Source organism: Culex pipiens, chromosome 2 (genome assembly GCF_016801865.2).
Source record: "Culex pipiens pallens isolate TS chromosome 2, TS_CPP_V2, whole genome shotgun sequence".
NCBI lineage: Eukaryota > Metazoa > Arthropoda > Insecta > Diptera > Culicidae > Culex > Culex pipiens.
The window spans coordinates 161,828,789-161,852,158 of NC_068938.1; the positions used below are offsets into that span (position 1 = coordinate 161,828,789).

General features: G+C 37.7%; 1 protein-coding gene across 10 annotated transcripts in view; it reads right to left on the minus strand.

The window, feature by feature from the left end:
- Nucleotides 1-23,370, minus strand: part of LOC128093130 (serine/threonine-protein kinase Genghis Khan) — an 88,562-nt gene that overhangs the window by 40,816 nt on the left and 24,376 nt on the right. For all 10 annotated transcript variants that reach the window (XM_052708919.1, XM_052708916.1, XM_052708920.1 and 7 more), the window contains one exon: nucleotides 11,057-11,091. The gene's annotated coding sequence lies outside the window, so the exon portion shown is untranslated. The remainder of the gene's footprint in view (nucleotides 1-11,056; nucleotides 11,092-23,370) is intronic.

A 23,370-nucleotide genomic window follows, 5' to 3' on the forward strand; every position in this document is an offset into this window, starting at 1 on the left:
CATGCGACGTATCAAACTTCTTGATTTTGGATGTGGACATGAGTTTTACAATCCTCTTTTAAAAACATGAAGTTCGACATGTCGCAAGAGTGGTTTCAGGAATTTGCCAAATATGATCTTCGGATGTGGCCACCGGAGAACCTGGGAACCGGTCACCGGAGGCAAAAATACATTTTAAGGATACTCTCCATCCAAAACCAAGAAGTTTGATACGTCGCATGACTAGTTTACGCTGTTTCCTAATGCGGTTCCGGATGTGGCCACCGGAGATCGGTGTAACCGGTTCCGATGGGTCCTATGGTATTTACTATTATTCTAGAATTGTTTTGCATGACTATTCATGGTAGAAGAAAGCTTATCAGTTCACAATTTGATAAATCTGACACTTTTTCCAAAAATCCGGATCTTCCGGTGGCCTGTACTCCGGCCACAGGTCCGTGCAGTGCGATTTTTCATCGGATTATTGTTCCTGGTGCAAAAACGAATCTTTTGTTGTATAGCAATCGATGGTTTGCGCGAAATCATGTTGCGGTAATTTTTTAGGCCCTTTTTTCCCACTGTGCATTGGAGGACCACCTTATTTTTCACATATGTGAAGGAAGTCAGTCGGAGACTGACACGGCAGCTCCGAGAGATATTGCTAAAGAGAGTCGCGCGCGCGCGCCCGCGGAAGTAGGTCAGAGAATCTAAGTTAGTGTAACGCCACACGCCACAACACAAAAGCCGACCGTACGTGCCTGGGTGGTTGCACTTGTCTTGATTTACTACTTCAAGATACTCTATTCACAGCCGGGAGTTCGGGGGACTTGGCCACTTGGCACGCTGAAATTGTGCCATGTCTCAAGTGGGGAGGGGAACTTGCACTTCGTTACACACACACAAACACATTGAGGAGTCGGACTGGTGCGAATGGTTTAGAATAAATGGCTTCAGCCCGGGTTATCATCGTGGCCCCTCGGGTGTTCTTCACGATGACAGGTGTACGGGTCTTTGTTTTCTGCTATTGTATCACACGCAAGAATGACCCTCAGCTGTCATGCTGTGTTTATGTCACGCCGAGGTTGATGCGCAGATGGGGTTGTGGCGTGTTGCTCGCTCTTCTCAAAATGTCATTCCAATGTTTTCTGCAAATTAATTAGCCCAGCACTGCTGGCGCTAACAATAACTAACGGATGCTGCTGCCATGGGTGGGAAGTCCGCACAAAGAGATGAACTTATTGTTTCAGGCTGAACAAGTGTCTAACGTAGTACTGTTGTGCATGTTCTAATTGTATACTAACTAGACCACGCCGACTTCGTCAGTATCAACGCTCTCCATAGTTCGATTGTAATTTTAGTTCTACCTCCACGACTTTGGCACGCCAACCCATTTACGAGTGTTATTGGAGCGCACCACAAGTCCCACCAGAGGCTCCACATTGCGTGCAGGCTGCGGCCCGCAAAGCTTGTGGTCGATTACTGAATTGATACAATAAAAAGCAGTGTTTTATGTTGATGGTCAAAAGCTACGGTGGAGAGGTCAACAGAGCAGCTGCTCAGAACTTTTGCAATCTCGCGAAACTTTATTGCAATACTGTATTCAAAAGAAATGATAAGTGAAGTTGTCATAATTGTGAGGAAAAAAACACTGTGATAATATCTAACATTAACTGAGGATCGTTTCTAAGTTTATATCCTAATCAAGATTGATTTCAACTTGAAAATTCGAAACTCTAACTCAGAAACCGTAATTTACGAGCGGATTTATTCAAATATTGCTGAACTCGCTCACTATCATGTCAAAAACAGAGTTTCTCAACCCAGAATGAAACTGTTCAAAAGCTGACAGCAACTTCAAGTATTAATCTTCCGAGCTCCGTCCATTTCCCATTGGATACATAATACATAAATTGGGCCGGGAAAGTCAACGATACAAATTGATGGATGGACTCCCGGTGACTCTCGGGATCAGAATTTATATCGAGCTCGAGTCGAAATCGAACCATTTTGGTTTGGATGATGCGGGGGCGTCGGACGAAGGAGTGTGAGGCATTCTTGCGGTATACTGATGGCCATCACCCGACCGACCGTCCCACCGTCGTCGCCAAGGGAGAAGGTCAAATGGCGTTGTACGACTTTGACGTGCCGGTTGAAGGATGTGAAATTGGTTCGAGACGAAATTCCACTCGAACAACACCTTGGTACACTACGGCGTTACGCCCGGGATGTGTGTGGTCGCGTACATCTCTATGCGGATAATGTGCGCGCTACTACAACAGAGCTTGTACCAAAGTGCTTGTGCCATTCCGGCGATTGTGGCTTTGAAAGTAAAACCGATGCCGGGTTTTTTGTGCGCCGCTGCTGCAATAAAATACAATCAAGATGTGCTTTTCATTCGACATAAAGGCTTAATTTACAGTTGATTAGTACAGCGTGCAACAGTTGATTGCGGGCCTAACATAAAAGTAAAAGCCTCCCTCGTTTGCACCACCATTCAATTCTCACACCGGGCGCGCGCGCACACACTCTCTTAAATGCAGTTTTAATTAGATACACCCATCGTATAGAGGAGCACTATTTAAGAAATCGGTCTCGGGCGCCGCCGCCGCCGTGTACGAAAACACGCATCCCGGCTGAGACACGGATGAGTGAGTTTTGCAGTGGCGGCGGATGGCCAAGAAGAGAGATGATATCCGGCGCTCGATTTGCACGTGTTACAAATATAAAAGAGTGCACTCATTTCTACTAACTGCTTCTAACTATCTACGGTGCGGTGCGGGGTGTGCACAATAGACCTGCGCAACTAGACTAGACCTAGGTACGGGGTACCTGTGCTGCTGCTAACCATCCGAGCTACTAATTTACATACAATGAGCCCCGGGAATGGTACTCTGGTGGTACTGCGTAAGCGGCTGCCGCAGAGCACACTCAGTTGCACAAATAAACCACAGATTCCGATATTTATCAAAAATCTTAAAAGAGTTGGGATTCCTAAAAAAAAAATCAGTTGTAATTGTACAAGACTGTAAGGCTACCAACTCTTGCTGAGCCAAAATCCGTATACTTTACCGATATGACACCATGGTATAACAAAAACTGTCAAGGAATTATTTAGATAAGTTTGGAATTTGGGAAATAAAAATATTTTTGCTAAACGTTTAAAAGTTTACGAAATGTCAAGTTTGCTTTCACGAATAATATCGTTGTTAGTGTTTTCACGAAAACATTTCTAGAGGTCCTATAAATACAAGCACAACACAAGGTTTTCACAAGCCAAAATTTAATCTTTAATTTAATAAATATGTTTTGCAAGGGTTTTGAAAAGAACAATCATTGACAATCAAGTTTGAACTGAGGAAAACCCGGAAAATTATGCAAGTTATCCCTTTAAAATCAAACTGACAGTTAAATAAAAATATCTAATTAGAGAAAGCTTTCTCCCAATCCAAAAATCAATGAAATTTTTAAAAAGTTGTTAAACTTCCGTACAAATCCGTATTATGCGAAAAATTCCGGCCTGTTAAAAATCCGCGGAGGAGGTCGAAAATCCGTACCGGAAATGGATTTTATTTCTATTTTTTGACTTGGCACAAACTTTGTGGGGGCCTTCCCTATGACCAAATAAGCTATTTTGTGTCATTGGTTCACTCATACAAGTCACAATACAATTTTGGCCCCGAGATCCAATCTTCAATGTCTCTTAGACAATTTTATAGCAAATTTTCTGAACTCTTCAAAAAAATATTTTTAGAGATAATCTCTCATGGTCACTATTTTTAAAAATCGAAAACGGCAAATATTTCACTAACATCAGAGTTTCGGTGGCTATATCTTGAAAACGGAGCCCTTTATCAAAAAATCTGTAAAGTACTTTTCGATTGCAAATTTAGTTTTGCATTAAAAAATAATGTCAAACTTGTTTTTGCATGGAACTTAATTTTTTTTCCAAAAATCACTATTTTTTCAAAAATTGATAACTCGGCGGCAGATTTTTCGACCATGTTTCTCTATGGCTCAAAAGTTGCGGATTTTTGTCCCCTAAAACATATCAAAAAAACTCGAAAATCAAAAAAAATACGTATTTTGGGAAATTGAGTTTTAGTAAAAAAAAAGTTGATTAAAAAATCTGAAAAAAAATTCGTGTACCTATTTTTTTCTCAAAAGTCCTCAACAATACCTACAACTTTGCCGAAAATTCACTCAAAAATTACAGCTGTTTGAATAATTACATACCATTTTTGTATGGACAGCAGCCAAAATTGTATGGAGACTTGTATGAGTCATATGAGCAATTCTCTACCAAAACCGGAAATGGATTTTATTTGTATTTTTTGATTTGGCTCAAACTTTGTGGGGGCCTTCCCTATGACCAAAGAAGCCATTTTGCATCATTAGTTTGTCCATATAAATTTCCATACAAATTTGGCAGTTGTTCATACAAAAATGGTACGTAAATATTCGAAAATCTGTAACTTTTGAAGGAATTTTTTGATCAATTTGGTGTCTTCGGCAAAGTTGTAGGTATTGTTAAGGACTATTTAGAAAAAAATAGGTACACGGAAAAAAAAATTTCCCGATTTTTTTATTAACTTTTTTTTCACAAAAACTCAAATTCCCAAAATACGTATTTTTTGATTTTCGAGATTTTTTGATATGTTTTAGGGGACAAAAATCCGCAACTTTTGAGCTATAGAGAAACATGGTCAAAAAATCTGCCGCCGAGTTATGATTTTTTGAAAAACTGGTGATTTTTGGAAAAAATCGAAATTTCATACATACAATTTTTTTGACCTCATTTTTTTATGCAAAATTGAATTTGAAATCGAAAATTACTTTACAGATTTTTTGATAAAGGGCCCCGTTTTCAAGATATAGCCACCGAAAGTTTGATTTCAGCGAAATATTTGCAGTTTTGCGATTTTTAAAAATAGTGACCATGAGTGACCATTTCTAAAAATATTTTTTTTGAAAAGTTCAGAAAATTTGCTATAAAATTGTCTAAGAGACATTGAAGATTGGACCTCTGGTTGTTGAGATACAGCGGCTTAAAGAAAAAGAAACACGAAAATTGAAGTTTTCTAAGTCTCACCCAAACAGCCCACCATTTTCTAATGACGATATCTCAGCAATTAATGGTTCAATTTTCAATGTTAATACATGAAACATTCGTGAAATTTTCCGATCTTTTCGAAAAAAATATTTTGAAAAAAATTAAATCAAGTCTAGCATTTTAAATGGGCATAATATTCAATGTTTGGCCCTTTTAAAATGTTAGTCTTGATTTAATTTTTTTCAAAATATTTTTTTCGAAAAGATCGGAAAATTTCACGAATGTTTCATGTATTAACATTGAAAATTGAACCATTAATTGCTGAGATATCGTCATTAGAAAATGGTGGGCTGTTTGGGTGAGACTTAGAAAACTTCAATTTTCGTGTTTCTTTTTCTTTAAGCCGCTGTATCTCAACAACCAGAGGTCCAATCTTCAATGTCTCTTAGACAATTTTATAGCAAATTTTCTGAACTTTTCAAAAAAAATATTTTCAGAAATGGTCACTCATGGTCACTATTTTTAAAAATCGAAAAACTGCAAATATTTCGCTGAAATCAAACTTTCGGTGGCTATAACTTGAAAACGGGGCCCTTTATCAAAAAATCTGTAAAGTAATTTTCGATTGCAAATTCAATTTTGCATAAAAAAATGAGGTCAAAAAAATTTTATGTATGAAATTTATATTTTTCCAAAAATCACCAGTTTTTCAAAAAATCATAACTCGGCGGCAGATTTTTTGACCATGTTTCTCTATAGCTCAAAAGTTGCGGATTTTTGTCCCCTAAAACATATCAAAAAATCTCGAAAATCAAAAAATACGTATTTTGGGAATTTGAGTTTTTGTGAAAAAAAAGTTAATAAAAAAATCGGGAAATTTTTTTTTCCGTGTACCTATTTTTTTCTAAATAGTCCTTAACAATACCTACAACTTTGCCGAAGACACCAAATTGATCAAAAAATTCCTTCAAAAGTTACGGATTTTCGAATATTTACGTACCATTTTTGTATGAACAGCTGCCAAATTTGTATTGAAATTTATATGGACAAACTAATGATGCAAAATGGCTTCTTTGGTCATGGGGAAGGCCCCCACAAAGTTTGAGCCAAATAAAAAAATACAAAAAATAAAAATGGTCGAAATCGGCCGATTTTGTAGAGAATTGCTCATATGGAAGGCCCCCACAAAGTTTGAGTCAAATAAAAAAATACAAAAAATAAAAATGGTCGAAATCGGCCGGTTTCGTAGAGAGTTGCTCACAACTATTGTTTGTTCACAGCAAAAAAAGGTAGTAATCCAGCTGCGTGTAAAAGGCCTGGGTGTAATACAAATTTTGCATTATTTAATGAATCTTAATGTAATATTACACCCTGAAATATGTAGCCCGTCAATATGGGAAACCTACTTGACCGAAATGTCAAGCTCATACAGTATGTAAAAAAAGTATTTACACCTCTTGGGCACTATGCACATTTTGTGATGAAACTTGTAAAAAATTTAAAGTTTGACAGGAACCTAGTACTACGTTTTGTTCAGAAACTCATGCCAAACATTTTGCTACAAAAAGCTCATGAAAAGATGATTTCTATAAAAAGTTATATAACAAATACTATTACGAAAATAAAAAAGGTGCAAAAAAAGTTTGTACACCTTTCGAAAAATTAACATAAATAATGTTATTTGTTGACAAATCACCATAAATCCAGTCTCCCAACTCCAAATAGGCATTCTTGACTGATTAAAAAAATAATTTGGATTGAATATAAAGTTTACTAACTACTTAGTATAAAAGTTTATATAACTCTGGAAATTCTATTTAAAACTTATCTAAACTTAATTTTGCAAACTTTTAATTCAACTAAATGTCAATATATTACCATAGAATTGCTAAAAAAAACATTTTGGAGTGGGTATAACACCTTTTTGTGGGTTTTTGTATCGATAGAATAGATTTTTCGTTGGAATTTCGTACCAACCCGGAATTACGTCGTAGGAAAATCCGCCGGCATCCGAACCGGTCCACGATTCACAAGTCAACCTATGTGGAATCGGAAAGGGCATAAAATTTCCGATCTTTTGATACCCATACATCTAGGTTTTCTTTAAAACCTACGTTTTTAAATACCTGGGCAAAAAGTAAGTTTGATCCACGAGAACAAAAATTAAGAAATTCCATACATTTTTGGCAGGTTGCTCAAACGAAACCATAACAACGTTTTTGCTTAGGTATTTAAAAACGTGGGTTTTATAGAAAACCTGAATGTATGGGTATCAACAGATCGGAAATTTTATGCCCTTTCTGATGCCACATAGGTTGACTTGTGAATTGAGGACCGGTTCAGATGCCGGCGGATTTTCCGACGACGTAATTCCGGGTTGGTACGAAATTCCAACGAAAAATCTATTCTATCGATACAAATACCCCCAAAACGGTGTTATACCCACTCCAAAATGTTTATTTAGCAATTCTATGGTAATATATTGACATTTATTTGAATTAAAAGTTTGCAAAATTAAGTTTAGATAAGTTTTATATAGAATTTCCAGAGTTATATAAACTTTTATACTAAGTAGTTAGTAAACTTTATATTCAATCCAAATTATTTTTTTAATCAGTCAAGGATGCCTATTTGGAGTTGGGAGACTGGATTTATGGTGATTTGTCAACAAATAACATTATTTATGTTAATTTTTCGAAAGGTGTACAAACTTTTTTTGCACCTTTTTTATTTTCGTAATAGTATTTGTTATATAACTTTTTATAGAAATCATCTTTTCATGAGCTTTTTGTAGCAAAATGTTTGGCATGAGTTTCTGAACAAAACGTAGTACTAGGTTCCTGTCAAACTTTAAATTTTTTACATGTTTCATCACAAAATGTGCATAGTGCCCAAGGGGTGTAAATACTTTTTTTACATACTGTATATGCGTTTATCCGAGCGGGCTAAGGCGCCAGTCCTTACTGTTACTGCTAGGTTTGAATCCTGTTGGTTCCAACTATTTTTTTGTGTTTTCAAAAATTGTACATAGTGTGTTATTCACAAAGGTGATGTGCATGCTTTTGCATCGGATTTTGTCCTGTGAATTTATATGATTCAAATAATATTAAAGTTGACACAATTTTCATGAAATATAAAACCATAGTTTATGTAAAACAAGCTCTTCCCGGCAAACTTCGTCCTGCCCATTTTAGTTTTCCTGACGTTTTTAACTTTTTTGCTTATTCAGCCTCCTGTGATCAAAATTTGATTTTACGTAACATTTCCCATACAAACGGTAGGTGTTCCGGAACCGGTCTCAGAGTGGCCAAAATGTCAACTTATTAGCGTATAAACCTTCCTTGGGCTTATACGAACCCAACGCAACAAAGAGCACTTTTATCCGACGCTCCGTATTGAACTGATTCGCGTTCGAACAAAACCGTCGAAATTTTTTATATATATAGATAGATTGTATTACTGATCAAAGTAAAACAAAAAAATCTATATAGAGTATTCTTTTTTTGAAAAGGTTCAATGAACCACATTTTTATTTTTGCTTTCTGGTTGTTTTTTAAACCACCTTAAGTGAGGCGTATTCAAATTTTTTCTTTAAAAAAAAAAATCCAGTATTTTGATCTATCAATCCAAAGAAGAAAATTTAAGAAAAATTATAAAAAACACTTCTTGTTCCAGAGATTTTTAAAAATTCCCCACATAAAACAAGTCAAACTTTCAACACTGAAATTTTCTAAAATTATAAGAGTTCTTCTTTTCAAAGATCAAGTGTTGGTTGAAACTATATTTTTGGCGAATTTTTAGATCAAAGCCCGTCTAGAGGTGGGGTTGGGTTGTAGAGGGTTAAAGTTCTGTTTTTTGTCATAAAAAAAAAAACGAAACTATTGGCACTACGCCCCCCGGGGCATGGCCTTCCTCTAACGTGGGATTTCTGCTCCAGCGCCTCTGACGAGACAGGAGAAACCGGGACCGACGTTTTACTTCACCATCCGATAGAAGCTCAGTGGATAAGGCGGGAATCGAACCCGCGTCTCATAGCATCATCGGGATCGGCAGCCGAAGCCGCTACCCCTGCGCCACGAGACCCATGTTTTTGTCATGTTATCCTGATAAATCCAATTCATTAAAATCAGAAGAATGGATCAACACCTTTATCTCAATTTGTTCTGATCCTCTTCAGTTGACATTCTTGGTAATAATATAACATAGTTCTACCACTTTCACACAGCAAAATAAAAAGCTGCATGTAAAAGGGGGTACATCGTGCTGCATCTGTTTTTTTTTTAAGTAGACGGCGTCCTATCCCGCCCAGCAAAATGAAGTCGATAAAGTAGTCGGTTTCGATGAGAAAAAGTGGAAAACCTGGTCTAAAAATAGCGACGCCATCCCCGTATGGAATGTTGTGTAAAATTACATGCATAGATATGTAACCAAGAGGGCTGTTATCCTTCCGAATCTTCAACGATCTGATAGCCGTGCGGGCTAAGGCGCAGTGCTCTTCGTGTATGCTAGGTTTGAATCTCGCGGGTTTGATTTAGCATAGCATAGCATTGGTGTCTACCCGCAGCTGCTACTTCGTTATTGACCAGAACCTCCAAAAATTGCTCCGTGTGGACCACAGATGAAAAGTAGGAACCAATCATCACCCCTTCGCAATTTCCATAGGTCCCTATCATGCTGATCAATACCGATGCCGGCTCCTGAATCTCGCGGGTTTCATTTGCAGAAAAACTGTACATTGAGCATGTAATATTAAATGTATTTTCGTTCAAAGATGATGTGCATGCTTTTGCATGCGGTTTTGCAATCGTTTTGCTGATTTTCGCTGTGTACGAAATTAAAAAAAAAAGTTCTACAATCATGAATACTAGTTTTTTTTGTATTTCTTGAAGGTAATTATTAACGATCATTTATTTTGAAAAAAAAAGATTGTGAGGGGATTAGAATGTGGTTCATTTAAAATTTCGACGTAATTTTTCACCATTTTTCCTGTTGCTGAGTGTACATAACTAGGGGGAAGGATGGTGGCCATAAACGGTGGATGGCGACACACGAAGTGGAGGCCGCCCTATGGCCGTTTTCACGTAATTAAGTAAAGCATATCTCTGAGTCGTTGCTCGGATGATGAGTGTTTCATTGCAGTCGCAGCCCGAGATGGTGTGACTAGCGATATGGATATAATTAGGGAGTATCATGTGCGTGGGATTATGCTTTAATTGGGAAGATAACTCTTGAACTTGGACGGTTTTACAAGGTGGAAGATAGCCGTCTGGCCTTGGGTCATAATTTATGGCACTAAAGTGGCCAAGAATGTCAATCTGTTGCGTTCGAATCAAAAGAACCAACATTTTCCCAAGAAAATACATTCAATTTGCATACACTTGTACAAATTTGGACCGTCGACCTCGACCACGACGTGCCCTAGTGCGTCACACTTCCAATTTTGAAGCAGCCGCTTCTACTAAGTGCACCCACGTTCCCAATTTTACAATCGACCATAAAATCAAGCAGTGAACCGAAATTCTGCGCACCAAGCCATCACCATCCAGCAATTGCAAACACGAGTCAATGATAAAAGCTTTTCACTTTAGCATTCAAAGTCCGTCCGACCGACCGTCGGTATTCACCGCGAAAACCTTCATTTGCCGCAGGGGACTGTGTGTGACCACCGCACAGTTTTGCATTTGAATAAAAATCGGTTTATTCTCGTTTTCGCGAATAACAGTAAAATCAATTACGGCCGTAAATAAAAACAGAGTCGCGTGAAACGCAATTCAACCGGCGGCAGACACGATGGCCACGGTTCGAGGATTGGCGAATGCGTTTTTTTTTTGGCCAAATTTGACTTAAATGTAACTACCAAGTACAAAAAATGATCTTGATTTAGGTGGTCAAACATTAAAAAGGATTGTAATACATTTAAACTTTATGTAAAATTACATAGAAAAAGATTAAATTTAACCAGTTTCTGATGTAAAATCACTACCTTTCATTTCAAATTGTTTCTTGGAGTCTGAAAAAAATACTTACTTGTTATTCTGGTTGCCCCAAAACATGTGCAAAATCTGTAAAAGAAAAAAGAGAACAGTTAATGTCAGTACCGTAAAGATATGTTGTAATTTTGACGAGCTACTGAAAAGAGCATTCTGATGAAAAGGATTCTTCTGCTTAACAGATAAAAAGAGAGGAAAAAACGAACAAAAAAATGGGTTAAGTAGTACCACGAGCAACTCTCAATAGAAAATGACACAAAGCAGACGGGCGGCGACATTTAATCATTCCCCAGGAATTGAGTTAAGTTGGGCTGCACTCACTCTATTCGACAACAACGACAAAAAAAGTGACATTCATAAATGTAACTCTTTGCAAAGACAATGGCGCCTCGAGTACAACACCGAATCCCTTGCCACACACGTTCAGTCTCGCGCAAATATAGCCGAATGACATAATATCTCTCCCTAGACTTGCATTGCAGTGTAACGAGTCTACGGCAGAGGGGGAACCCCAGGGCCTTCGTCGTATCAACAACAATCGCAGAGAGCCCGAGAATAAATGGGTTGAGGAAATGTAAGAAATTACGTCATTCGGTAGAATTCCTCACGACTCACGGGGCGAGAGAGTAGTCGAGGCAAATGTCGAAATACCGAAAGGTGGCGCGAGCCACTTCGTCCCGAGGTTCTACCATGCACCAGTCAGATGGTGAAGTCCTCTTCCTCCTGAGAGATTGCCGATCTACATGATTCGTAATGCTCGAATATCTCAGCTGTACGGTTAAACTTGCATTGTTGAACGCATACATACAATTGAAACACGTTCTGCTGAGGTTCGCGAGTATATGTCAAACCAACGAGGTTCTACCGTACCGTCTGAAGGGAGATGCTGTGAGCCGTTGATGCGACATCATTCGGTGTAAGCCCTGCTGATGATGCCGGCACTGTGTGACAACATGCAGGCTTCAAAGTGTGACTCAAGTGCTGCTTCTCACATAATCGGTGTGTAGTGTAGTTCTCCGAGGAGAAGCGCTCGGGTCCTCGCACCGACTGCGAGGAAGTTTTGGCAAGTATAGTGCTGGCGTGATCGATTATGTGAGTCATCCAGAAACGAAGGTGTTCCGGTGAGAGCTGACGAGAGAGTTTGGAGTGTCGTGAGTCAATAGGACACTTTACATCTGGAGTTCTGTTCATATTTGCAAACATGGAACTTTTATGCAAATTAATCTGATTTTGGCCGGCTGAGTCAGAATATTTGGTAATGATATTAGTGGAGTGCAAAATGTAAATAAATCTGCAGCATAATTGTTTGCCAATTAATTATAAGTCAATTAGCTCGAAATAATGCGCAAAAACACTTAATTTCACCTTTCGAAACAATGAATCACTCACCAAGTACAAACACACACATACGCTGTACCGAAGGGAAATTCGTACGGGTACGAGTTTTCCCTCTTTTTGCCACATAGTACACACAAGCGAACACGTAATCGCGTGTACCGGCATTGAAGCCGGTAGCCGGTCCTCCCATTTTCTTCTGCATGGGGGGTGTTGTACTGGGCGGGTATTGATTTTCCAATTTCAATCTGGGTACGGGCGGACTTGACCAGGGATTCGCAAATCGAGAGTAGAGAAATAAAAAAAATAAAAAACGAAAAAAATGCCATGAAAGCAAAAGAAACATATAATTTGTTGTACATTTGTCATCAACTTTTGAAATTTTGTTTTAGCTGCGCGGAGAAAAATGAGTTTCAAAAATTGTGAACAAACGTTCATGAATTTGTGAACCATTAACAGCGTGTTCAAATTTCATGGTACGTTTTTCAAAAAAGTACCATGGAATTTGGACACATTTTTCGTGGTTCACATTTTCTTTACTCAAGTCAGCCAAAAATGCACGTGTGACAATAATACAAGAAAGATATCGTGAATTTCTATTCAAATAAACTCCCATAAAACCGACAAATAATTTTGTTTTTTTTTTTTTTTTTTTTTTGGGAGGGTGATCCAGCCGCACATCGTTGATGTCGAAACCTCTAAACTGGGCCCTCGTCCTGTCACGTCCGTCAGTAGTCTTGTCGTACATTACAGCTAGAATCAGATCTGCCAATGAATTAGTACACTTCGACCAAATAAACGCTGACGCTGTATGGATCTGACTCTAGAATAAATGCACAGTTGTGTGTTATTCATAAGTCCAACTTATTCAATTATTCATATAAGTCCAAATTTTCATTTGCGGATAACTACCAAACTTGAATTGAATACAAGATTTAAAGCAAGCTTTCCGAATGCAACTCTTATCTCAAATCCCCGACATTTTAATTAATAGCCAAAAAAAACGTTTCTTGTAAAACCTGTTTGGCTTCTTTAAAAAAAACAAAAAAAAATGAATAACAGTTCATATTTTACAAGTCTTGAATTGAAATAGAGACGACCATTTGATCGTCAGAATTCCAGTAGATCCTCGATTCGCAACAATGGTCGATACGATCATAATCCGACAACCGTTAGTTCAACAGATCAACGAACTTAGTCCGATACCATTTCACTATTGATTGATCGAGACTCTATGGAAATTTTGACAAATCAGAATGGTTTTTATGCTACTTGAATGAAAATCACTGATTCTGATAGAATTACTAAATTCACTGTTACTAATTTTGTCCCTAAATAACTAAAATATTAAAAGTTGATATTTATAGTTAAATCCTAAATTCTACAAAAACTAAATTTTTAAAAACCCGCTTCCTAACCTGACACCCACATTAAGATAGGGAAAAATCACATATGTAGCGGTTCATTGCACAAATGTGATATTTCCACTATCGGAGAACCTCCTTGTCTCGATGACAGCTTACCGGCCATCGATTAAGCCCTGAGACTGCGCCAAAGTGGGTTCTCGCAGCATGAAGTGGTGTCCATGTGTAAAAATGGAAGCTTCAGCAATATACTGAACACTTCGATTTTAATTCCACATCGAATCAAATCATACTCTTTGCCAAACAAGCATCAAACCTATGACACTCATTATGACAAAGCCCAGGGAAACTCCCATAAAACCGACAAATAATTATAATAATTCTCCAATTAAATAAAAAATGAAGATCGGGCAACACTGCCATGTTATATCGACACTTGTGGATATTATGGAATTTTTGGAGACAAGATGTTGAGTATTTTTTAATCACAAACCATCAAAATTGATTGAGAATCGCTGGACCTCAACCATTATGTTGCGAAAACCCGGCCAACCAAAACCGGACCAAAAAACTCGAATCCTCCCTTCATTTTGGGTCAAGTGCTGCCATCAGCAGCGGAAAAACTTTGCGCTACGTTCAAGACTTTTGCTGATTCAAACTTTTCCAACCGGAAAGCCCCTGAACCATTAGCACGCAAAGATCCCTCCCTCTACCAGGAGGGACTCTACAAAATCTGAACTCCACAGCACAAGAGAGTGTGACAGACAGTGCAGCAGACGCACGCCATCAACGGTTCGTTGTTCCGGCGTGATGGGCAGTGCCCCGGCAGAATCCGTCTAGACTTTCCATTTCATGCGTTTTTATGTTTTATTCAACCTTCATTGTGTGCCGGCCGATGCCGGCATGTTCCGTCCGACTGGTCGACGACGGTGGCGTGTGCGTTGTTGATGATGGAATTCCCGGGTTCTGATTTTTCGGAGGGCGGCGCTGAATTATGATAATATCCTTTTTCGCCGCTCCTCATAACTATGTGGCGTTCTTTTTTTTCTGTGCTGGGTTGTTGTTGAGTTTGATGCGGCATAGAGCAGCGCGTAGACGTCGTACTCGCTTGACTCATTTGAGTTGCCATGTCATCAAACCACCGTAGCACAGCGGTAAAGAGAAGGACTGTAAATCAAAGAGCTTCGGCCGAGTTCCCGTTCCAAGCGTTTTTTTAACTTTTTCTTTTTGTGGTGTTAAATGTCACATCAATTTACAAAATATACAAATCATCAAAGCTGTTTTCATAGCTTCTGACATTTTTATTTTTATTTTATTTTTTTGTAAATTTGCAGTCGTTTCAAGTTCAAAAAGCGCCAAGTTACCACCAATCCGACCAGTGGATAATCGTAAATTGTTGCTCCGCACGTTTTAAGGGACGACAAACCGGCGGCGCACGGATAAGCGGAGCATAATTTGGGGAGCAAAATAACTGATGAGGGAGGAGGGAAGCCAAGCCTGATGAGGGAAATCGGCTGGCAAAACACGCCGGTGATGCCGGTATCGGAAGGAAGGTGGCATGACGTAAAGTTGATATACATTATGGGTAGACCAAACCCAAGCCGGGAGCAGCAGCCATCCTTTGGTTTATGAATAAAAGAAAGGAAATAAATTATTATAAGTGGGCCATGGGTCGTAGCCAGCGTAAGCTCCCGGGAAATGGAAATTGACGGTCAGGTATGGCTGGGGAAAAAAGGGTGTTTTGGAATAAATTTTATGACTATTAGGGCAAAAATAAAATCAATTTATTCCCGCACCGGAGGCACGAAATGGAATTTAACTGGTGTTTAGTAGGAGCAATATTCAATGAAACGATCAAGCACGATGAATACATCTGTCAAATTAATAAACTCGTCATAATTCTGATCGTACAAAATTTACATTCTGTATGTCATGTTATTCCTATGGGGTAATATATAAGTGTATTTGAGCCATTGCAAATTACTGTACAAATCAGACTATTTTCTAAGCCAAACCGCATTTGACTCGGTTTAGGGTAGATCGAGTTTCAAAATCCGACCTATCGTAGGGTAGATAATCGAAAGACCTTCCAAACGAGTCTAAAAGATAACCAACTATGTAAATACTTTTTGAGTTTGCTAGATTCTAATTGAACTAAGTTGAATCCATATCTAAAACCAGCGATGGAATAATCATCATCAAAAGAAAATCATTGGACGTTCATCAAGAGAAAAAATCCGAAGGGAGCATGGCTCTCCTGTCTCGCGCACGTAAGATCGGTAAAAGAAATCAAAAAAAAAATCATCATCTCGATTATTCGGCGGAACATCTTATTCACGTCACAATGTGTGTAAACAAAGTGAAATAAATATTTTTAAGTGGTGCTAACAAGGAAATTCACAAAAAATCATCAGCAGATTGATTTTCTTGAAGAATTTCGGGAGCGATTTTCTTTTGCGTGATTTGCCTCCTCTCTCTTTCGCGGATGAAGAAAGTTCGCTAGCGAAATTGATTTTTTTGCGATTATTCCATTCCTGTCTAAAACAAAAAATATACATATAATCCAAATGAAAATTATTTCCAGATCTTTTGTGTGATCCATATTTGGCATCAACCACGTAGGTGGATTATTTTATTTCGTTTTTACAAAAAAAGCTAAGATTACGTCGAAAAACGGAAACATTCAACCATTCAATCAATCATTTCAACATTATATATGTTTTTTTTAACTGTGTAATCGAATTCCTAGAAAATATATATTGGATTATTTTGAGCGAAATTGGTTCAGATTAACCCATTGATACCCGAGCCTAAAGATGGTGAAAAAAATGTTGATTTTTTTAAATCGCTTATAACTTTTCAAGATCGAGTTTACAGCTTTGGTATGTTGTACAAAGTTGTAGAGCATTAAATTTTAAATGAGTATCTCACTTTTGGGAATATTTTGGTGTAAGTAGCGCGGCGCAAGAAAGTTGAGTGTTTCATTTTTTTTTCGATTTTTCCCATACAAACTTCACCTTCGAGTAGGGCGTCCAATTTTCCCGGGTTTTGAATTTCCCGGGAAACGGGAAAAATATTTTTGGAATCCCGGGATTTCCCGGGATCCCGGGAAATTTTTTAATCAGTAAAATAATCTAAGATTTCATTATATTTGTTATGTTTTCAAGCTTAAAATCATAGATTTAGCTTAATAATATCAATTGGCACTTCAATCTAAACAAGGACGACAGTTTTTAAATAGCCTAAAAAAGATATTAAAAAGTGTATTTTTTGTTCTTTGTGGTGATTTGGATTTTAAATCAACTACAATTTTTAATTCCAATGTGATTCATTTTTTTGTGATTTGTGAATCAAATTACATAAGTCTTGTATATTTTTTTTTTCTTTTATATATATATATTTTTATATGTCATGACTAAAACAGCTTTAAAAAATCTTTAATATGTCTAAAAAACAAAAAACGACAACCAATAGAATTACACCAGTCAATGTAAAATTTTAGATTAGTTTTGAATTCATTGTTTTATATAAAACATATTTTTCAAATTATCTTCAACTTACTACCGCCAACCGAGGGAAAATCAGGACTACAGTCTGAATAGGTACAGGAGATTTTAGAGCAATACATTTGGAAGTCAGTGTTTGTTGATTGTTTTGTTCTGTTTCTGTTTTAACCGAAGTCATCCAAATCATTATGCAATTATTTTTTACTAAAATAGCTGTCTTTATATGTTACATTTGTCCCAGCTGCCGATGTTAGATTAAAAAAATAATATGAGATTGTTTTTTTCAAATTGAAAATCTAAAATATACGAAAATATATCCAGTCATTCAAAAAAATAAAAGAATTTTTTTTTAAAGCGCTAGGCATTTTGCAGACCTGTTAATTCAAATTATAATATTTTTTCCTAAAAACCAAATTAATGGTGATATTTGCCTAATACAATTTTTAATCTATTTTATCGATTACTAACTATTCAACTGTTCATCTATTTTAATGCATTATATTCAACTGATCTACTATTTCCCCAACCAAATCTGAATTTCCAGACCAAAAGATTTTTTTTTTCAATTTCGGGAATTCCCGGGACAAATCATAGAATTTCAATTTCGGGAATTCCCGGGACAAATCATAGAAAATCCCGGGATTCGGGAATTCCCGGTTTTGGAAAAATCCCGGGATTTTTGTCCCGGGAATTCCCGGGATGGACGCACTACCTTCGAGTATCAATGGGTAAATGTTGACCGATTTTGTTGATATTTGGCCCAGAGTCCTAAAATAGCTCAAGGAACAATATTCAGCTTGTGGAGCGAGGTTTTGGGAAAAGTCCCATATTCTGGGCACCCTAATGCAACAGTGATGATCTGCCCTAAATCTACATAAATACAAACTTTGGAGAAAACAAAACGGCTTTAAAAAAAACTTTATTGGAGTTAATTAATATCATAAATGATTTGTTCAAGTTACAAGTCCACATAAATTTATGTAAAACTACTTCCAAAAAGAGGCAATATTAAACCATAACATTTTTTAACCTCCAAAATTCAACTTTTTTTCACTGTGGTCAAAAAGATGAAAATTTTACCATGCTCTGTCGTACACACGTTATTCTAGCACTAATTTTTATTTTTCTCTAAAACAAACGGAATTTTTATGTGTTTTTTAATGGGCTTGGGCAGATGAACAATTTTAAAATGATTATTTGTAAATGATAAGTGCAGTGCTTCTGGGGACGCGCAGTCCTATTTTTTCGTGATAATTTTCGTCTCTTTTGTGTCGCTGTTTGTGTGCATGGGGTGATTGGTCATAATAATTGAATAATGCCTTCATAAGTGCAGTGCTTCTGGGGACGCGCAGTCCTATTTTTTCGTGATAATTTTCATCTCTTTTGTGTCGCTGTTTGTGTGCATGGGGTGATTGGTCATAATAATTGAATAATGCCTTCATAAGTGCAGTGCTTCTTGGGACGCACAGTCCGGTTTTTTCGCGATAATTTTCGTCTCTTTTGTGTCGCTGTTTGTGTGCATGGGGTGATTGGTCATAATAATTGAATAATGCCTTCATAAGTGTAGTGCTTCTGGGGACGCACAGTCCGGTTTTTTCGCGATAATTTTCGTCGTAAATGATCGTAAAAATTTATTCCAACTTTCAGTTTTAGTATTAATTCATCAATCTATCGATTTTATGAAGAGTAAAGCGTCATTTATTTACTATTTTTGAAATTTGCTCGCGTTATCTAAATTGTACAAACAGTAAAAATATATTGATAAGTCCAGCCCATAGCGCTACTGCTCGGTTGGCACTCGTTCGATTAAAACAAACTTTTTAAATAATCAATTATTTATCTTTCCGCAGCCGGCTGCCTAAGATTTAAAATTTCAACCGATAAACAAAATGCTCATGGTCACATCACTGCCACTCGTGAATCCTGACCTCATACCCATCTACTAACCCCCTCAAAACTCATGTGATACTTTGTCGGAGAAGCAGTCGATTGGGCGGTCTCTGTCACTCAAGTATCGGACTAACATTCCCATCCACTTCCCCGTGACCCTACCACTGGTCGTGGCCGGCGCTGGTATTGATCAGCATGATAGGGGCCTTTGAGAAGTTGCGAAGCGAGGAAAGATAGCACCCACTCATCTTCCACGGCTCGTGGATGTAACTTCTGGAGGTCCTGGTCAATAACGGAGTAGCAACTGCGGGTGGGCACCTATGCTTATGCTTATGCTTATTTTAAAATGATTATTTGTAAATTGATCCAAAAATAGCTTCAAATTGCGCTTAGGACCTATTGCCAACTAATTTCAGAATTTATAATCAAAAATGGAATAAAATTACCTCAACAAGATGAAATGTTCATCTTTTGCATTTTAACACAATAAATTATTTAAAATTACACGAATTTCAAATGTACAGAAATATTGTTAGTTGAAACAGTTTTAAATTTTATATTATTAATTTAATTATTTAGTTTTTCAAAACCAGACCGATTGAGCAATCGTCAGCCTTCAAAACCGAATCGACCACAAGTCCTCTTGAAAAAGAATAAATTGCACTCGAGCTCCCTCGAGACTCCGCTGCCTGAGCATGAGGAGAGCACATCATCATAATCGCGACCGCATAACCGTGCTAATTAGTAGCAGCGGGGTTTTACCGTGCTGTGTTGTGTATATACCCTTGGCACATTCACAGCAACACTCCAAATAACACTGTTTGGGTAAGGGTAACTGAATTTGATTTGGTTTTATGCATTGTATTTTTTTATCGTTCTATTGACAATTGTTATGAAATTTCATTTTAAAAAATATTAGGCTGTTAAATGGAATCTGAAATATCAAAGAAAAAAATTAGTTGTCAAAAAATGGTTCTTTTACCCTTTATAGCATCAAACTATTAGAAGCAGGTACAAACAACTTTTGTCGATACTGCGGATTTCTAGTGAGAACTAAAACCCTGATGCTTTACTACATAGAAATAGTTATTCCAATAAAAAGACAAACTCGTAGATGTTTAATGTTTAATAAAATCGACAAATGGTGTAGTAACAAAATATTAAAAAAAGGACAGATCTCAATTTGTAGTCACTTACTACATCTTGAGCTCATGAACTTAATTTCCACAGAATTCAATACTTCAGTTAGAGCTCAACAGTACAGTTTTTTTCCACCTCGCAAGACCGGAAAGTGCGAAAACCCCGATATTAACACCCCTCAGGGGTAGCCTCAATTGTATGACACCGAGCGGCCTCCACCCCGTCCAGTGTTGCCAAAACAGTAGCGACTTTTGTGTAAAGCAGCCTCTTTCTCACCGGCCCGGGAATCCGGCACGGCTTTACAGGTGTGTTATTATTCCATTTAAAACGATTATTCAAAACAATCTACAAATTGGTGCGATAATTACAGTGTACACACTCGACGGGGGCTTGATGAGATGATGGCGGTCTTTTTTTCTTCTCTCATTTTCATTATTGTTTTTTTGGGGGGAGGAGGCTCTTTTTTCGCGATTGTGAGGTAATCGCCGCCTCGACAAGCTTGCCCCCAGGATTTGGCAACCAACATCGCGCGCGCGATTCGTAGCAATTTCACAAAGCACACTTTTTTTTGGAGGTCATGTTGTACTTCTGCATGTTTTTTTCGGTGTCTATTTGAACATGAAAAAATAACAACGGGATGTGGTGCAACGTGGTCCAACAAGCGCGCTGCCGAATGCAAGTCAAGGTGAGAGTGTTCTGCCGTATGCGGCAGTGTTGCCGGCAAGGAAGAAAGCACTCTGTACGTGCCGTACAACAGCGATACCTGCAAGCGTACGTGAAGAAGCATGCAGTGCAGAGGATATTGCGACCGAAGGTAAGAAGACACCAGACGTGCTCGCGGCGGGCAGAGAGAATTGGACCACGTGGCTCCGAACTTTGAGAGCATCCACCTTTTTTGTTGTTTGCGAAATTGATTTGTGTATCCATGCGCAAGAGACAGTCGGTCGGTTGGTCGGTGCTGGTGGAGTCTCGGTTGGCTAGACTGGTGCGGCGAGTGCACTGTTCGGAGAAGGTATAGCTGGAGATGATCTTTGAAAATGTTGCTTCTACAGCAGAAGTTGTGAAGAGATTTAGTGATTCAGCATGATACAGCTTATAGTCTTCAACTTATCATACAAGTATTCAAGCCTATCAAATCTTCCAGTTATTTGAATCTGCCAATTATTTCATGCTTCCAAGTCTTCAGAATTTTTCCAGATCTTCGAAGTCTTTCTAGTCTCCCAAGCTTCTAGCCACAACCCTCTCCCAAAACAAGAAAACATCCAAATTACAAGTTGATATTTCCCTCCTCAAAACACACCTTCACACCACATCACTGCTCGAACTGGCAGCCCTGCCAACTGCCAATCACACTCATCAGCGGAAAATTTCAAAAAAATTTGTACTTTTCCCCCAAGATCTACACGTATACGCATTTGGACTGGTTGTTTTCGCCAAAATTGCTGGGCAATGCCGGATACATTTGTGGCATTGTCGTCCGTTCGTTCCCCAGAGTGACCGACCGGATGGCACCTCCATCCGTAAGCTGTACGGCGCGTATCGATTGAGTCTGTTTTCATTCGATTTGGTTCCAGAATGTACACGTGGACCACACCGGGAGGGTTGCAAGTTTGCAGGATGTGAGATATTAAATATTCAGATAAGATACGAACTGCGGACCATTCCCAGAGGAATAGAACGGAGCTGGTCCGACCATGGTCGTATTTTTCGGAATCGGGTTCTATGGCGTTGAAGATCGACGAAAACTGTCAACAGCGCGCGATGCAGTGGCACTTATCTCCGAATCTTCGCTCTGACAGTTTTTGAGCTCTACCATGGATGCGGTCAACGGACATGGACGAGAACGGTGCAAGGTAGAGTAGGAAAGGTTATTTTTGACCTCACATTCATTCGGTTCTTCGGTAAAAAGGACATTTTTTAGGTACCGTAAAACGGGGTGACTTTGATAGCCGGGGTGACTTTGATAGGTTTGGGATTTTTCCGCAAAATGAAGAGTACAATTAAAATACGTACGGAATTGTTTAGAATCATTCTGACCGTGGTAGAGAAGTGTTCAAAGAACCTCAAAAAGAACTTTTCATAAAATTTTGAAAAGTTTAAAAAGTTAGTTAACTATAGTTAAGAAAATGTTGATGAAAGTCATTATTTTAAACTTCTCAAAGTGCCATGATTTTCTCAATGAACATGATTTTGATTCGGAAAACGGAGTGCATTTCCGGATTCTTTGGACAATTTTCCAGTAGGAGAAGGTAAAATAAGTTTGTAAATAATAAATAATATGTTTTTTAAGAAACACAATTTAAAGAAATCTCCAAATTTATAGGCAATTTCAGTTGAACAAATTTCATGGAAAATGTGAAAACTTGTGATTAGTGCTTCGAATTGTGTATAAAATGCTATATAAATCGATAATTTTATAAACAAAACTAGTTTTTACAAATTTCAGGCAAATTTCCAACTTTTTACCAATTTTACCTAAATTTTATATTTATTTTGATAAAAAGCTTATAAACTTAGTTAACTAAATATAAACATGGATTTTTTTTCTTAAAAACAATATCAGCAACTTCAGTGATGGTACATTTAACGTACAAATAAAGTTTGAACATCTTAAATATGATTTTAACAACAAAAACTATGACTATCAAAGTCACCCCGGAAATTAAACTAATAATTTTTAACGTAACTATTTTTCTAAACACTATTGAAAAAACTTTTTTTTCCAAAATAGTGCATGATCTTTGTGTGGCCTACCCCAGTACATGTTTTAAAAATAATAATCTTGAGTAAAACCTTACCTGTTGCAAAATATTCTTAAAACAAATTGAAATCCTATCAAAGTCACCCCGGTTTACGGTAATCTTAGCTATGGTATAAACTATATAATAGTAAAAAGAAGTTTTTTTTAAAGATCTTTGTTTCAGATACCAGTCAAGTTACCCTAGAACCAATTTCCTGAAGCGCAACAGTTCTGTCCTGTTCAAAAAAGCAAGCAAAATTCTGACAGCCACCAAAAATGAGTCGGAAAAGTTTGCCAACTTTTACAATAGCTTCTGGCGTCATTCACCAGAAAACCGGAGCTATTTTTGGAACACTGTACATTCAACACACTTGCC